This window comes from Halichoerus grypus, chromosome 3 (assembly GCF_964656455.1).
Source record: "Halichoerus grypus chromosome 3, mHalGry1.hap1.1, whole genome shotgun sequence".
NCBI lineage: Eukaryota > Metazoa > Chordata > Mammalia > Carnivora > Phocidae > Halichoerus > Halichoerus grypus.
The window spans coordinates 32522357-32541818 of NC_135714.1; the positions used below are offsets into that span (position 1 = coordinate 32522357).

The window sequence follows — 19462 nt, forward strand, 5'->3', positions numbered from 1 at the left end:
GATAGCTTTGGGGACAAGAAGAAACACAGGTGTGGTATCCCATGAACTGTTCCAAGTTCTCTTTTTTTTCTAGCCATTTCTGGGGGCCATTGGGAATTGGGAAGTTCCTGTCAGTTCTGAGCTCTGCTCTTTGTGTTGAACTTCTAAACTAACCAGCTGTGCAGTCCACGGCTTAGTGGGTCAGCTTGAGCTGACACACAGTTCCATCTGGAACCTGAGTCCCTACCCCTTGGTTCAGTCCACAATTCCCCAGTTGTCTGGAATACCCTGCCTCAGTTCCAGTCACAGTACCCACTTACTGGGATTTGGTGGTTTAGTCCTTTCCTCAGTTCCAACCAGTCCCCACTTACTGGAGTCTGCTGGTTTAATGCATGCTGAGAATGGTGATGGTATGCAGGCCTTCTCTTGGCCAGTCCACACGGTAACACCTTTTGGTTGCTGCTGGTATGTTAGGGTGCACATGTTTGTTTGTCTTATTTTGTGTAGATAAAGGGTTACAGCTAACAGAATCTCAGAAGTTAAAAAAAAAAAAAGCCACAAAAATTGGTGGGCACTGACAGAACACTTACTATTAGAGTACCCATCACCCAACTCAAAAACTCCTGCATTAAGTGGGTCATTGAACAGGTTAGGTTGACACTAGGTCACCTGCCAACCTCAAGAAAATTCCTGTACAAGGAGTTACACTGTAACACTGTACAATTCTCAACCCAGAGGCACATCCCTTTGAGGTACTAGCCCAGCTCCAAGAAACCCAAAGTTGGCTAATGGGATCCTTAAACTAGAGAGGCAAGCATGCTTCCTTCTGGCACCCCTGCTTATTTTATGCCTAAGAACTACGGTCCAAAAGATATATTGACAAAAGTGGCAAAATCTTACTAAGCTTATTTGTGTCCTGACAACCTGGCTTGGTAACCATCAGATTGGCAGCCCCAAAATGTGGCCAGACAGAAATGTGGATTACACCCCTTTTACCGCTAGATACAGCTGCACAGAAAAGGTGGGTTAAATTCTAATTGTGGCTAGGGTCCTACCAAACTGTCCTCAGAGGAATTACAACCTAGAATTACAATGGCCGTTACAAGAAATGTTCCAAATAAATAAGATCATTAAAGAAGTGCACTTAAAAGCGAGGCTTCCAAATCAAACAGAACGGGATGCCTATTTTAATTGGTATGCAAGAGACTCAAAAAGGCTTCAAAATTCCAAAATAGCTTCATTGAAAGATTTGTTGTAAAAGGCTAGTGAAAAACTAAAGATGTAAAAGGTACCTAAAAGCAAAAAGCTTTAATTCTTACCGCTTCCCTCTATCTTCCTTTATTTGAGAACTCATCCTAGTACTCCTCTATCTGAGCTGCCTTTATGGACTGCAAACAAAAGTCCACCAAGTTAATGACCTTACAGACACCCCTCCCCCATACCTGACCTCAAAGGAGGGCTCCTCCCAAATGGGAGATTTTCTGGTAAACTGCTACATTATTCTCTTAAATAGCCAAGGAAAAAGTAACATTAAAAATCTTGCCAAATTCTGGTTAAAAACAGAGTTACAGATGGGATCCCAGAAAAACTGGCAGAAGCTGGCTAAGGATGAAAATTCTTACCAGAGTCAGCTCTCCCGGAAGTCTGTAGGACCCGGTAAAGAAAGGGAAAGAAGTTATCTTTGGCACTCTCCTTGGGGATCCCTCTTACATTCATGGGGGGGGGCAGGTAATTCGATATGGCCAGAAATGTTTGGTGTTTGTCCCAGGTGAAAACGGACAAGATACCTAAAAGAATTTTTAAGTAGCTCTGTGACTGGCGATTGGCCAGACTGAAAGCTGATATACAGAGCCTGGTAATATTTTTTAGGCCTCCTCCCATAAGCTAAAATGAAACTAAGTACCCAGAAGGAAAGAAAAAAATCTTCTGAAACCTCTGTAAAAGTATTTACTAACAGGAAAAAAAAAAAAAAGTAATTAGATGGGTGGATCAACCTATGATATCATTGAAATTGCAACCCAATTCTTTGAGGAATTGAGAGCAATTGTCTACATTTTACAAATCTTGGCAAAATTAGAAATGCAACTCTAGAGGTAATTCAAAGTTCACCTATTCCTTTTATTACCAATTCCAAAACCTATTTATCTCAAAAGGCTTACTGACCTTAAGGAACCAAAGAAACCAAAGTCCTCGGAGGAACTTGCACTCTTCCCCAGTGCCTTGGAGATGTAAAATATTAACTCTAGACCATCCCAATTCCTAAGACTGAAAATAAAAGGGGTTGGGGGGGCTTTTTAAAATTCAAATTGCAAATAAGGCTCTCTTGTCCAAACTCTAGGCCACTGCCTCCTTAAGATTTCTTTTCTCTACAAATACAAATCCTTTTTTTTTCTTTAGTAATCTCTACACCCAATGTGGGGTTGGAGCTCATGACCTTAAGGATCAAGAGTCGTATGCTCTTCCTACTGAGCCAGTCAGGTGCCCCAACAAATACAAATCTTAAAAGTCTTCTCCATGGGGCACCTGGGTGGCTCAGTTGGTAGTACATGCAACTCTTGATCTCCAGTCGTGAGTTCAAACCCCATGTTGGGCACAGAGCCTACTTTAAAAAAGAACTCGGTTTAATTGGCTTAAAAAGAAGTGCTTATGAAGTATTTATAAATCTCAGAAATATAGTAGAAATGAACCCAAATGTTTTTCAAATTCACATGATCTAGGATAATTTTCAGTATAAAAGCTAGTTTAAGTATGTTGGTTTAACTAAAATAGACATGTCTTTCGGGTTATCAGATTAAATATAAAACTTTTATATACCAGTCAAATAAGTTCATTTTATCCCTCACAAAATCTGTCAGTCAAAAAAACAGCTTGGGGCAATGGCTGGTTCTGTCTAATGTCTAATGGCTTTTGTGTGTAATCTAAACATAATTGTTAAAAACAATTAAAAAGACTAAGTAAAAAGTTTTTAATTAAACTTTAGTTTCCTCCAAATCTTTCTGATAACCTGAAACCTTTAAGTTCTGTTAATTTAGACAGTGATTTGTTAAATTCATTAAATATCCATATCATTTCCAAATAAGATAAAATATTGAAACACTAATTACTAAACACAGGTTTATCGATTTTTTACTTCTTTTACAGGGGAACTAAAGATATTTGGGGAAAGGATGTTTCTAGAAGTTATAGAAAGTAAATAGTCTGCCAAGCCACAGGATGCTAATACAATGACAGCTCACAATTTTTTACTTCTTCACTTTCATTAGAAACTAAGATTTCGGGGCACCTGGGTGGCTTAGTCATTAAGTGTCTGCTTTCAGTTCGGGTCATGATCCTAGGGTTCTGGGATCAAGCCTCGAGCCCCATGTCCCCACGTCGGGCTCCCTGCTCAGCAGAAAGCCTGCTTCTCCCTTTCCTACTCCTCCTGCTTGTGTTCCCTCTCTCACTGTCTCTCTCTGTCAAATAAATAAAATCTAAAAAAAAGAAAAAGAAAAAGAAACTAAGGTTTCTAAAGGTTAAAAACTTTAATATATGTTATATAATAAGGGAAACATCTCCCTATGCAAGGAAAGTAGGATGTGTTTTTGGTAAAGAAGGCATGTAAATTGGGACTGGATCCTCAAGTATGGCTAAGACACGCCATGCTACTGTTCCCAGTTTTCTCCCACTCTTCTGATTTGGAATCACTAAGAACAAAGACTGCCCTGGAATCTCCTTGGAAGGGATTATACCAGGTCTTCCTCACTACCCAGATGATAGGGACTCAACCCTGGATACACATCCCACAGCTGACAAAAACTACACCTGACAACTGGTCCTATACAAACACCAGAGACCTCCAAATCAAACTGACTAGGAAGATTAGCTGACATCGAGGTGCTTCCTCCCAAGACACTGGATCAAGACTTCATTTTTTTTTTTTTTAAAGATTTTATTTATTTATTTGAGAGAGAGAATGAGATAGAGAGAGAGAGCATGAGACAGGGGAGGGTCAGAGGGAGAAGCAGACTCCCTGCCGAGCAGGGAGCCCGATGCGGGACTCGATCCTGGGACTCCAGGATCATGACCTGAGCTGGAGGCAGTCGCTTAACCAACTGAGCCACCCAGGCGCCCTAAGACTTCATATTTTAACTAAACATGAAATCCTTTCATCTTCCCTTTCTTTTCTTTACTGTGATACTGGCCTGGAAAGATGACGTTACCATCCATATCTCCCAGGCCACTGCTTGGCGGCGGGGGGGAACCCAATGGAATTTAGAACAATTTTTTAAGTGAAAGAGAAAACCTAACTGACCTGTGGCTTGAACGAGCAAACACAGTAATTCCTGTGAATTAATCTATTAACAGTACTACCTTAACGGGAATGGTTTGTGCCCAGACAGGGTTTGTCTTTGTTTATGGTGGTTATCATTCGATAAATGCCTAGACAGCTGGCAATGCCTCTCTGGTTATCAAAGTGTGCCCATTACACCTCATTGGTCAACTCCCCTGAATTTACACTGCCAAGTTAGAAAAGACCTACCAAGGCTTTCATGATCCAAGATTCACTTTCTTTTTTTTTTTAAGATTTTATTTATTCATTTGAGAGACAGAGAGAGCACAAGCAGGGGGAAAGGCAGAGGGAGAGGGAGAAGCAGACTCCCCATTGAGTTGGGAGCCCAACATGGGGCTCGATCCCAGGACCTGGAGATCATGACCTGAGCTGAAGGCAGATGCTTAACCATCTGAGCTACCCAGGCGCCCCTCAAGATTCACTTTCTCTGGCAGGGCCCTACTTCCAGTTAGAAGTAAATCTAAATGAGGCTCCAATTAGAAACCTCTCCTTAACTCTTAAAAGTATTACAAAATCCACAATAGCTGTCTAACAAAAATCCTTACACTATCTGGCCACAGCTGTTATTTTTGTTTTTTGTGGTTTTTTGTTTGTTTGTTTGTTTCAGTTTTTCTTCATAATAGGATAGCCCTTATTTATCTTTTAACTGAGCAAGGAGGTATCTGTGCTGTGACCCCCACTACCTCCCGCACCTGGATTAACATTTCTGGGAAAGTTGAAACTCAGTTACATAAGATCACTGAGCAAGCCACGTGGCTTAAAAAAAATGACTTCTGACCTCTTTCAGCAGGATTTTACTTTGACTTACTTGATTTTGATTGGTTTTGGTCTTGGGAACCATAGCTCTGAAGTGCATTCCAAACATTGGGAAATCATCCTGAATAGTAATCATAACAATCTCCCTGGCACATTGTATTCTCAAAAGCTGACATGCATGTTCCTAGCTGCTGACCACCATGCAAATGATCTCCCTAAGATGGGAACATCAGAAAAGGAACAAAGAGGGGTGCCTGGCTGGCTCAGTTGGTAGGGCATGTGACTCTTGATCTTGGGGTTGTGAATTCAAGCTCCACATTTGGTGTGGAGATTACATGAAAATAAAATCTTTTTTTAAGATTGTATTTATTTATGGGAGAGAAAAAGAGAGAAAGTACAAGCAGAGGGAGGGGCAAAGGCAGAGGGAGAAGCCGACTTCCCGCTGAGCAGGGAAGCCCAACTCGAGGCTTGACCTGAGAACCACAGGATCATGACCTGAGCCCAAGGCAGACACTTACCTGACTAAGCCACCCAGGTGCCCCAAAAATAAAATCTTAAAAAAAAAATTGTGAACTTCAAATTGTGGCCTATCACAGAGTAAGCAAAAAAGAAAAAAATGTCACAACCAGTGAATACCCCAAACAAAAAATGGACAGACACTGGGACCTGAGCCAAAGGCAGAAGCCTTAATCCCCAAAATGATGGTATTTGGAGGTAGGGCCTTTGAGAAGTAATTAGGTCATGAGAATGGATCCCTTATGAATGGAATTAATGTCCTTAAAGAGACATGAGAGAGATGATCTCTCTCTGTACCATGTGAAGATACAGCAAGAAGACATCCATCTACAAACCAGGAAGAGGGCTCTCACCAGACACTGAATCTGCCAGCACCTTGATCATGGACCTACCAGACTCCAGAACTATGACAAATCAATGTTTGCTGTCTAAGCCACCCAGTCTCTGGTATTTGGTTGTATCAGCCCAAACTAATGAAGAGAACTTTGCAGCCTTTATAAGAAGGCCCTCTGAAAGAAAAAAAGTTATCTAAAATGATACCAATGTTGAGTGGGGCAGGGGCACATTAAGTAACTTAATAGTAGCCAGGAAATAACTGGGAAGATTTTGAAAAGTAAGAGTAACAAGTGAGACACCAAGATGGACTACAAGTGATATTTAAGATGGAAGAGACAGATCAATGAAACAATTCATATATTAACTTAAAGGAACTTCATTCATTCAAAAATTAGCACCTGTATTAGGCATTAGAAATATAAAAATGAGCAAAAACTGATACAGTCCTTCCCCAACAGTGTTCACATTCTAATGGTCAAGACAGACATTAACCTAAATATTTTTTATCTTTTTAATTATTTTTTTAATTCTAAGATTTTATTTATTTATTTGGCAGAGAGAGCACATTCAGGGAGAGTGGCAGGCAGAGGGAAAGGGAGAAACAGGATTCCCACTGAGCAGAGAGCCTAATGTGGGGCTCAATCCCAGCCCCCTGGGATCATGACCTGAGCCAAAGGCAGACGCCTAACCAACTGAGCCACCCACGTGCCCCTAACCTAAATATTTTTTTAAATTACAAATACAAACTTGTAAATGCTATAAAAGATAAATGGACCAAAGGACTGAAAACACAAGCCACAAAATGAGAAAAAATATTTGCATATCATGTATCTGATAAGAGTTTAATATCCAGAATATATGAAGAAGCCCTCTAACAAGAAAAAAATAACCCAATTTTTAAATAGGTAAAGGACCTGAATAGACATTAAAGATACACAATGACCAATAAGCATATGAAAAAATGCTTAATGTCATTAATCATCAGGGAAATAAAAATCAAAACCATGAGATATCACTTCATACCTATTTGGATTACTATAATCAAAAAAATAAAAATAAGTGAAGTGAAGAAATCAGAAAACTTCTTGGGGTGCCTTGGTGGCTCAGCTGGTTAAGCGACTGCCTTCAGCTCAGGTCATGATCCTGGAGTCCCGGGATCAAGTCCCGCATCGGGCTCCCTGCTCAGCGGGGAGTCTGCTTCTCCTTCTGGCCCTCACCCCACTTGTGCGCTTGCTCTCTCCCATTCTCTCTCTCTCAAATAAATAAATAAAATCTTTAAAAAAAAAAAAAAGAAATCAGAACACTTCCATACTGCCAGTGGGAAGATAAAATGGTGTAGCCTCTCTAGAAAACAGTTTGGTGGTTCCTCAAAAAGTTAAAACACAGAGGGGTGCCTGGGTGGCTCAGATGGTTAAGCGCCTGCCTTCAGCTCGGGTCATGATCTTCAGGTCCTGGGATCAAGCCCCATGTCTGGCTCCCAGCTCAGTGGGGAGTCTGCTTCTCCCTCTCCCTCTGCCTCTCCCCCTGCTTGTGCTCTCTCTCTCAAATGAATAAAATCTTAAAAAAAAAAAATTATCAATGACCCAGCAATTCTACTTCTAGGTATATACCCCAAAGATTTGAAAATGGACTCCAACAGATACTTGTATGCTAAATATTCACAACAGCATTATTCATGATAGCCAAAAAGTAGAAACAACCCACATGGCCATCAATTGATAAATGGAGAAACAAAATGTGGTTTATACATGCAATGGAATACTATTCAGCCATAAAAAGGAATGAAGTTATGACACATGGATTACTGTGAGAACATTATGCTAAGTGAAATAAGTCAGACACAAAAGAACAAATATTGTATGATTCCACTTACATGAAATCTAGAACAAGAAAATTCATACAGACAGAAAGTAGAATGGTGGTTTCCAGGGGCTGGGGAAAAAGGGAATGGAGAGTCATTGCTTAACAAATAGAGAATTTGTTTGGAGTGATAAAGTTTTGGAAATACATAGTGGTGATAATTTTACAACACTGTGAAGGTAATTAGTGCAACTGAATTTTAAATTTGAAAGAATGGTTAAAATAGCAAATTTTGCTATTTAATATATATATTATATATTTTACCACAATTTAAAAAACAAAACAAAACATTCTGGTTGTCCAGAACTAGAGGGCTTGGGAAGAAAGGGGGACTGACTACTAACTGGTACCTGCTTTCTTTTGGGGTTAAGAAAATGTTCTAAAATTGATATGGTGATGGTCACGCAACTGCATGAATATACTAAAAACCACTGCATTTTAGACTTTAAATGATGCATCGTTATGGCATGTGAATCAGGTCTCAAAAAGGCTGTTATTTAAAAAAAAACAACAACAACAAAGAGGGGCACCTGGCTGGCTCAGTCAGAAGAGCGTGCAACTCTTGATCTCGGAGTCATGAGTTCGAGCCCCACGTTGGCCACAGAGATTAAATCTTTTTTTTTTAAAAGATAAATGGTGTTTAGAGAGCACATACAGGTTCTAAACTTACCTAGGGAGTCAGGGAAGATTTTATCAAGAAGTTAACTTTGAGTTGAAAGTGGAAGGATGCACTGGAATACAATACAGAAGTAGAAGGTGCGAGGATTAGGGTCTGGAGGGCATTCCAGACACAAAAGGAATAGGAGTGTAAAGGCCCTGAAGCAAGTAAGGAACTCAAAGAAAGCCACTATGTGTTGGAATCCGGACAGCAAGAAGAGTCATCTGAAACCAGACCAGCGAGGTCAAGGGATGGGCCACACAGGGTCTTCTAGGCCATGTTCAAGATTAGGTCTTCCTCCAAATAGCAATGTAAAGCTCATAAAGGGTATGTTTCGAAAAGATCACCTTGGCTGTATTATGGAAAACTGATAGGAGGAAAACTAGTCAATATAGGAAGCCTACTCAAAATGCTCTTTCAATAGGTCAGAGATAATGGTGTCCTTTCCAGAATTATCTAGGTTTAATGACAGCATATTAAATCACTGGGTGGGGGGGGAGACAAATTATTCCATAAATGATATAGGGCACAGCTGACTCCCCACCCTCATTCCTTACACCAAAACAAATTCTAGATGTGTTAGTGATTTAACTTTTTTTTTAAATATTTTATTTATTTATTTGTCAGAGAGAGAGGGAACACAAGCAGGGGAAGTGGCAGGCAGAGGGAGAGGGAGAAGCAGGCTCCCCACTGAGCAAGAAGCCTGATGCAGGGACTCAATCCCAGGATCCTGGGATCACGACCTGAGCAGAAGGCAGCCGCTTAACCACTGAGCCACCCAGGTGTCCCAGTGATTTAACTTTTTAAAATAAGGCCACACAAAGAACAGTCAACTAAAGCAACTAGAACAATGGATTAGAATAGAATATCCACAAACTGACCCATGATTTTTAAGGGGAATTTAGAATATGATAAAGGTGCCACTTTCAACCACCAACTATTTAATAAATGGTATGATAACTTTTTTTTTTAATTGAAGTATGATGCATACATAGAAGACTGGAAAAATATACATCCAACTTAGTAAGTGGTTAGCTCTAGGGAAAAGAATATTAATTTTAAGACAGACTTTCACTTTGTCAATTTTTAAATGAATTATAATGAATGTGTATTCATATATTAAGACTTTCAAAATACAGAAGTTTAATTTTTAAAAGTCACAAATGTATAACTATAAGAAGACTACTGGAATACTTGCAAAGCAACATAAATCCAAGAAACTATACAGGACCAATAAATTTGACAGTCAAAAATTATAAGTCTCTATAAACCAAAAATATACTGTAAAATAAAAAGACAAAGAACTTGGAAAAACACTTGGAACACATATCTGATTAATTTCCTTAATTTACAGTGAACTCTGAAAAATCAATATAGAAACAGCAACCTTACAAAAAATGAGCAAAGATCGTGTTCACAGGAAAATACAGAGCCAATAAACAAAAAATAAAAGAGGTGCCAAATCCAGTTATCACTTTCATCTATCCAAAGATTGGTAAAAATTAATATATCTAGTTAACTTGGATATCCATATCCAAATAATCATTCAACGTTGTTGTATAAGGATGTTCACTGTTTATGAAAGCAAAAAAATGATAAAGCAAAGTGTATATCCTTCATCCCTGTGGTTCTGATTAAATAAATGATAGTATGAGTACATGAAATCCTACACAGCTGTTGAAAACAATGAGGCATGGGGCACCTGGGTGGCTTAGTCAGTTAAGCATCTGACTTTGGCTCAGGTCATGGTCTTAGGGTCCTGGGATGGAGCCCTGCAGCTGGCTCAGAGCTCAGTGGGGAGTCATCTTGTCCTTCTCCTTCTGCCTGTCCCCCTGCTCGTGCTCGCTCTCTCTCAAATAAATAAAATCTTAAAAAAAAAAAAGAATGAGGCAAATTTCTTCGTAATGATTTGAGGAGATATCCAAGATAGACTGAGGTGAAATCAAGTTTCAGAACAGTCAGGGCAAACCTACTTCCCATCTAGTATCTTCGGAGATCTGTATGCCTGAGCTAAGGGGAGGTGGGAATTGGAAGGGGAAGAGGAGTCGCAGGCCATCTAAGCTGGACAGCCTAATTCTTCCAGAAGGTAGGAAATACCAAATACAAACTCTGACTACTTCACAGTTTCGTCTGAGCCCAATTTTTTATAAAATGATTAGCCTTCATGTTAGAGAACTTACTGTACATATCCAATACAGAATACCCTGAAAGTAAATATCCCACTCATAGGCAGATAAAATTCACCCTTGAAAGCCTGTTTCTCACCTGTCTTTTCAAATCCATAAACAAATCTCCACTTACAAATACTGGTCCTTCCTTCCTTCCTATCTGTGCCTCCCCAGGCCAGTAAAACGTCAGCTGAGATTAAAAGATACAAGATTTTTTAAAATGAAATTCAAATACTAAAATGCCTGATATCTACCCAGTTCTGTAGCCTCTGAACACAGAAATGCTAACAAATTGCCTTTTATAAAGAAAGGGAGACTTGTTTCTATCAGCCATAAAAATTGCAAAACACAGCTATTTTTAAGTCTTTTTTTAATCCATCTGATTAATAAAACTAGATTCCACCAATACCACCATCACCCTCCACCTCCAAAAAGCCCACAGCTTCTTGAGGGGAGGAACCTACCTTAGTCATCACTCCGTCTCCAAACACCTCCTTCACTGCTTAAGCCACAGCAATGAATAAATATTTGCTGAACCTCTGACGTTTATTTTCTCTGTATCTATATATGCCAGAAGCATGTAAATCAACTAGAATTTTATTTTTTTTAAAGATTTTATTTATTTATTTGACAGAGAGAGAGACAGCGAGAGAGGGAACACAAGCAGGGGGAGTGGGAGAGGGAGAAGCAGGCTTCCCGCGGAGCAGGTAGCCCGATGCGGGGCTCAATCCCAGGACCCTGGGATCATGACCTGAGCCGAAGGCAGACGCTTAACGACTGAGCCACACAGGCGCCCCTTATTTTATTTTTTTTAAAGATTTTACTTGTCAGAGAGAGAGAGAGCACAAGCAGGGGAAGTGGCAGGCAGAGGGAGAAACAGGCTCCCCACTGAGCAAGGAGCCCGATGTGGGATTTGATCCCAGAACCATGGGATCATGACCTGAGCTGAAGGCAGATGCCTCACTGACTGAGCCACCCAGGCGTCCCAAATCAACTATAATTTTACTTTATTTTATTTTTAAAGATTTTATTTATTTATTTGACAGAGAGAGAGAGAGATAGCGAGAGCGGGAACAAAAGCAGGGGGAGTGGGAGAGAGGGAAAAGCAGGCTTCCTGCTGAGCAGGGAGCCCGATGCGGGGCTTGATCCCAGAACCCTGGGATCGTGACCTGAGCCGAACGCAGATGCTTCACTGACTGAGCCACCCAGGTGCCCCTCAACTAGAATTTTAAAGTATATGCCAGTATTAATTAGCCTCCAGTAAAATGAGAAAATGTATTTATACATAGGACATTCTCCAATAGTGCTATGCTTCTGTGGAATTTTCTTCACATTAACTTGAGCTATTTTAAGTACTATGCAGTTTTCAGTTAGTAGTTTCCACTTTAAAATTATTTGGTTTTTTTGAAAACAGAATGGAACAGTTCTTTTTTGGCCAGGACCTCAGAACAAGCATCAGTGCATACCAGCAGCTAAGCAGTAGAGCAAAAAATTTAACCAATCCCACCTCACATTTAAATCTGTGTCCAGAGACATTAAGAAGCTGCTCTATCGTGGGCAAAACAGAACTCTATCATTACTGAATCAGAATTCTGGTATTTCAGAATTTATTTGGGGTGTTTTACAAATACCTAGAATTTATTTCAGAGTACAGCAAGGTATTTTACAAACACCTAAGGGTATTAAAACAATGGTTTTGATGTCCTCGTTGCAGAGTTGTTGTTCACCTCCTCAATATATGTCCCTACTACAAGAACAATGCTAAATAATACCAGTCATGGACTTGACTCTTAAGACAAGCAGCTTTACTGCAATTGGTCATAAAATGCCTAAGTCATGAAAATACAAACAATACACTGAAAAAAATCAAGATCCAAAATAATCCAGGGGAGGAAGAAAGGAATTAAATGTGGGCATAGGTAAAATAGATGGAATAAAATAGGCCATACGTTGATAATTACTGAAGTTGGGTGACAGCTACTAGAGAGTTCCTATACAATTCTTTTCCATATTTTAAAATTTTTGATAAACATTTAATTTATACATCTGTATTTTCCTGTTATAATTAATACAATTAATACAATTCCTAATACAATTAATACAATTAATTAATACAATTAATACAATTGTGACAGCAATCTGTGGGCATAAATTAACCAACAGTTTTATAGGCTGGTTAATTTAAAGAAAAGGTTGGTGCACACAACTAAAGCTCTCAAACCATCCTCTCCTAACCAACTCCTATCATAGAAAAGAAGTCAAAGGATACACTCTGAATATTGGGAGAGCAAAAGCAATTCCCCATATCCCTCAGATCCAGGTCATTTCCTCCTTCTGCTGCAACTAGCAGACCTTTCCTGGTAGGGTTCAGCTGTAATAAGTCAGTTGAGTCATCCTGTTTCTATAAGCTGATGGAACTTTCCAGTGCTGTTAACCAGTTTATGATCTGCTGTTAGAACCTTAAACGCTCCAGCTCATGCTGGGTGGGTTTAATTTACCTTATCTCACCTTCAGGAAGTCAAATTTAATTGCCTACTTATAACTTTGGAAAAGGTGAAAAAGTAGATATTGTAGTTTCACTATCCTATTTTCTAGAATTATGCCCTGGAATTACATGCTTATATACAGGACTGATTCCTTGGGAAATAAATTTCTTAAAAGTGGTTCTTTTAAAAAAAAAAAAAAGATTTTATTTTTTTATTTGAGAAAGAGAGCATGAGCTGGGTGAGGACAGAGGGAGAAGCAGACTCCCTTGCTAATCGGGGAGCCCAATGCGGGGCTCGTTCCCGGAACTCCGGGATCATGACCTGAGCCAAAGACAGATGCTTAATTGACTGAGCCACTCAGGCACCCCTTAAAAGTGGTTCTTAATGAAGCTAAACATTCTTAATAGCAAATCATAAAACAGCAAAGTTATCAGTGTTACATATTTTTATCAGATCACTTGATATCAGTGGTATCCCCAGAAGTATACAGAGTAAAATGGAAAATGTCAACTTTCCTATTCCTCCCTCCCCAAGGCTACTCCCTTTCCCCAGAGTTACCACCACTGATAGTCTGGTATGAATACTTGCATGTCTTTTCATATGTATGTACACCCTTATAAATACATATATACATATATCATTTTGGTGGATCTTACAGATCATATTATACATATTCTGCAACTTGCCTTTTTGTAGCATAAAAAACCTTCAGACGAGGGCACCTGGGTGGCTCAGTTGGTTAAGCGGTTAAGCTCCCTGCTCAGCGGGGAGTGTGCTTCTCCCTCTGCCCCTTCCCCTCCCTGTGCTCTCTCTCTTTCACATAAATAAATAAAATCTCAAAAACAAAAACAAAAACCTTCAGACATTTCAAAACATAAAACTCTACTTCATTCTTTTTAATGGCTACATAATACTCCAAAAACATGAACACACAATTTTAGCATTCCTTTAGTAGAGATTACTTACGGACTTGCCAATGTTTCTTAAGTAAACTCTACCCCCAACAGGGTGCTCAAATGACCCTGAGATCAAGAGTTGCATACTCTACTGACTGAGCCAGCCAGGCCCCCATGGACTTTCCAACTTTTTATTAGTATAATACTGAAACAACCATCTTTGTGCCCGTATTTTTGTGGGGCTAAATACAAAAAAAAAAAAAAAAATTAAATATCTAGGCCTACGGTCATTCACAAAAAGCCTTTGCCAATTGTAATTCTATCAACAGCACACAGTACATGTTACTGTGTAACACAGTAATTACATACAGTATTATTTTCACTGATAGTACAATAACATATGGATATACTCAAAAATATCTGTGCCAGAAAGTCAGGTCCCAAAAATATATCTCATTGTTTTTATTTCCTAATTCCAATAAGGCTGCATATCTTTTCAAGTTTATTGGCATTTATATTTCTTCTTTTTCAAACTTGTCTTACTGATTTTAGCAGCTCTTTATACCTGCTTTTTATTATATTTATTTATTATAGCTTTTTTAGTATTAATCCATTGTTATACCATAGTAAGAACGTTTTATAGGTTATTTGCTTCCCTTCTAGGTGGTTCCAAAGCCAGATTCATAAGTCTATTTTTACATTTTTTTCTATTTAAATATTTATATATCTTAGACTATTAGCTAAAGAGTTAATAAAATTACAAATGATAAAAAAGATCTAGGGGTGCCTGGGTGGCTCAGTCGGTTAAGCGTCTGCCTTCAGCTCAGGTCATGATCCCAGAGTCCTGGGATGGAGCCCTCCGTCAGGCTCCCTGCTCAGTGGGGGAATCTGCTTCTCCCTCTCCCTCTGCCCCTCCTCGCCGCTTGTGCTCTCTATTTCTCTCTCTCTCTCACTTGCTCTCTAATAGATAAAACCTTAAAGAAAAATAGATCTAAAATCCTAAGACAGTAATTGAAAATAACATCCAATGACAATACGAAATAATATTTGGAAAGTATTTTAATTTTCTTTAATGTTTTAACTAACACACTGATTTCCTCCAAAGACATGCTGACAGAACTAAAGGATAACAATAAACCCTAGATTTTCTTTTGATAATTTTACTTAAGCTCTTTCATTTTGGAGCTATTTTTTTGTTGCCATAGAGGTTAAGGACTCACATGAAAGAAAAAAATGTCTTCCAAGCCATTAAAGATTTAGACATTTCTATGTTAGTATGTGTATATGAGTGTTCATTTTGGTTCCTCTTACAGAAGAAAACATTTGGTTTGGTTAGATCCTTTTAAGAAACTATTATATTCTAAATTCCTTTAAAAGAGATAATTTTATAAATACCTAGGAGTAACAAGAATTTCCAAAACAGAATAAATGTTAACACAGGTTTCAAGGTCATAAAAGTCATTTTCAAATGAGTTAGCAATTTTTTTTTCTTTTTTTTCTTTTTTTTTTTAAGATTGTATTTATTTGCGAGAGAGAGAATGAGAGACAGAGAGCATGAGAGGGAGGAGCGGACTCCCCGCTGAGCAGGGAGCCCGATGCGGGACTCGATCCCGGGACTCCAGGATCATGACCTGAGCCGAAGGCAGTCGCTTAACCAACTGAGCCACCCAGGCGCCCCAAATGAGTTAGCAATTTTTGTAACACACTGCAAAACAGTAAATATTTCAAAAGTGCTTTTAACACAAAATGGTTGGGAGACTCAGTCATGAATTTTTAAAGGAAATAATCTAGTCATATGCTAAATAATCTAGTCATATGCTAAATTAACCTACAATAGTTCTTATTATATCTTCAGACAAAACCCTGAAGATCATTAAAAATTAGGGGCTAGTAAGCAAAATGGTAGATAAATCTCTTAAGTTTCTAAGAGACAAAAGAGCTAAAATAGCCAAGAGAGTCTCTAGAAAAATTTTGGAAAGGTAGAGCTCAAAAGAAAAGATAATTCCCAAAAGAGTCACTACAGCTAATTAACAAACATAAAAAAGTCACCCTTGGGCACCGGGCTAGCTCAGTTGGTAGAGCATGGACTCTTGATCTTTAGTTCAAGCCCCAACCAAACTGGGGGATAGAGTTTACTTTAAAAAAAAAAAAAGGTCACCTTAACTAAGTCATCAAATACATGCAAATTAATGTGAACTTTCACTTAAAAAACAAAACACAAAAAGTACAAGAGTACACTGAAAGTTTACTCATACACTGCTGGTCCTGCAGTTAACTGCTACAACACTTCTGAAGAGTAATTTGACAATCTGTATCAAGAACTATAGGGGTGCCTGGCTGGCTCCTTTGTAGAACATGCAGCTCTTGAACTCTTGATCTAGGGACTGTGAGTTTGGGCCCCACACTAGATGCTGAGTTACTAAAAAATAAACTTAAAAAAAAAAAAAGGGACTATAAAAATGTTCGTATCAATGGGGTGCCTGGGTGGCTCAGTTGTTGGGCGTCTGCCTTGGGCTCAGGTCGTGATCCCGGGGTCCTGGGATAGAGCCCCACATCGGGCTCCCTGCTTCTCCCTCTCCCACTCCCCCTGCTTGTGTTCCCTCTCTTGCTGTGTCTCTCTGTCAAAAAAAAAATTCATATCAATGACATGTGTGTTATTTGTGGTTTATTTTCAAATACTCCAATGGGGGGGGAGCAGAAGGATAGAAAGGACTAAATCTTCCATATAGAATTCCAAATAATTTAAGTAGATTGAACCCCTCTAAGAGGTAAAGCTTAATTCTCCTCTGACCTTGAATGTGGACTGGACTTAGTGACTTACTTCTAAAGGGTAGAATACAGAAAGAGAAGGTGACTTTATAGTGGAGAAACCTAGCAAATACTACCTTAACCAAAAGATCAAGGTATACAACATTAGTGATAAATCACATTGCTATCATGTACCCTTTAATAAGATGTGATGAGAAAGGCAGTTCATCTCTGTGGTATTCTTCCCCCAAAACATCACACTAAGTCTAATCATGAGAAAAATCATCAAACCCAAATTGAGAGAAATTCTACAAAATACCTAAACAATACTCCTCAAAACTGTCAAAGACAGGAAATTCCTCAAAACTGTCAAACAAGGAAAGCACACAAAACTATCACAGACCAGAGAAGACAAAGCAGACTAACACTACTTTCAGGTGATCCTAGGAGAGTCCTTACAAATGATAAAAAGAAATAGATTATTACTGACATTCTATTTATCTTAAATTAGCAATATTGGGCAATGTACTTTTAATTCCACAATTTTCCATCATTCTCCAGAAACTTTTTGGGGTGCCCTCCCTGTAATTCTACCAAAGGCTAATAATTTTTACTTGATGTAGAATACTATGTATTAGGCATTTCTGACCTTCCAAGCAAACATTCAACCCCTCTACATTTTATGACTTGAAGTCTTTGGTCTCTGCTGCCCCTGCTCCACTGAGGTCCCAACATAAACTGCATGCATGACTTGGAAAAGGTCTTTTCCCTTCTTTTAAATAAATCCTCCTGGCACCTACAGCAAAACATAACAAAATGGCAACTTCTCCTCTATACATCTCATATTTAGTCCTTAAAAAAAGGTGGGGGAGGGGGCGGGCAGGCGCCTGGCTGGCTCAGTCAGTAGAGCATGTGACTCTTATTCTTGGGGTTATGAGTTCAAGCCCCACACTGGGTGTGGGTGGGGGAGAGGAGGAGCAGAGAAGGTGAAGGGTAGGGAGAAGGGGAGCAGGGGAAGGGGGAAGGAGGGGGAGAGGAGGAGAAAAGAAAAGGAAAAAGAAAAGGAGAGGAGAGAAAACAAAGCAAAGCAAAGCAAAGCAAATCAGGTCTAAGAACCCAGAATTACTGCAACTTGATTTTTATTTTTCCCAAGGCTGCATCATGAAAATATGTACCCTTATTTAACCTCCCTACTTTGTTGCCAATCGCTAGTTTTCTCTCTTCTTCAATAAAGGTTAGTTCCTTGCCCTGCTTCCAAGAGCAATATTACTAAAAATTCATTTCCCTCATAAGAAATGAGTCAGAAATCCAGGATGCTTGATGTGATACTCTTACCATTAAGGGGGAAAAAGTATGTAGAATTACTATATGCCCAGAATTTAAACATAGGGAAGAATTATGCTACATTACAATGATTGTACTGGTTCTGTTAAGATGATCAGATGACGGGGCGCCTGGGTGGCTCAGTTGGTTAAGCGACTGCCTTCGGCTCAGGTCATGATCCTGGAGTCCCGGGATCGAGTCCCGCATCGGGCTCCCTGCTCGGCAGGGAGTCTGCTTCTCCCTCCGACCCTCCCCCCTCTCATGTGCTCTCTCTCATTCTCTCTCTCTCAAATAAATAAATAAAATCTTTAAAAAAAAAAAAAAAAAAGATGATCAGATGACATTTTCTCATTTTCGTAAGTTTCTATACTACATTTTACTGCTTCAATCAATTATGTATTTACATAAGGGTATGTAAATTTGTATATACTCATACATTCATAAACATTCATATATAAACAAATGATTCTACCCAAAATACTAAAGACTGATGCCAAAACTCCCACACATTACTAACTTAAATATAAATTTTCATCTATACAGAGATGTTTGCAAATGATCTAAAACCTGAAGAATTTAGTATTTGAAAATAATTATATAATTGGTTGCCTCTGGAAAGGGGGCCTAAGTGGCCAGGGGGCAGAAGTAGTAAGGACACTTCACTGTACACCATTTTGCAGCTTCTGAAACTATTCAAAAAATATTTTTTTACAAGAACAACCATACAGGTAAGCTTCTTGTTCTTCCCCCTACCAGAACCATTAGCTCTAGGAACAAATAACTGCATCTCAATTTTCTCTTGGACTGAATATGCTAAATTTTCTTAACCCTCTATCTGACCCTTTGTCATCACTGAATTTGTTGGCTAGAGTTAATATATAATAAAAGGGTGGGACACCTGCGTGGCTCAGTTGGTTAAGCGTCTGACTCTTGACTTTGGCTCAGGTCACAATCTCAGGGTTGTAAGATTGAGCCCCATGTTGGGTTCCATGCTGGGAAAGAAGACTGCTTAAGATTCTCTCTCTCCCTCTCCCTCTGCCCCTTCCCCACCTCCCTCTCTCAAAAAGAAAATTTTGTGTATGTGTGTGTATATATACATATATACACATACATACATATATATAATATAAAAGGGTTTCTAAACTTTTTAAGTAAATGTATTACAAAATGAACCAAATCCCATCAACAAGAAAGGACTAAGTATATAATGGACCACACAATGGGTACTTCTAAAATCAGCCTCTGCCCTAAATCTGGGGTAATCATTCTTTGCAAACTCAGTTTGGAAAAGTTTACCTTTCCCTAAAGAGTACACTTACCATGATGAGCACTGAGTAATGTACAGCACTGCTGAATCACTATATTGTACACTCGAAACTAACATAATGCTGTATATTTACTATACT

General features: G+C 39.0%; 1 protein-coding gene across 1 annotated transcript in view; it reads right to left on the reverse strand.

Annotated features, from left to right (window-relative positions):
• The window catches only part of SMIM14 (small integral membrane protein 14), an 81023-nt gene that overhangs the window by 46960 nt on the left and 14601 nt on the right, over nt 1–19462 (reverse strand). The gene's annotated exons all lie outside the window — the stretch shown is intronic.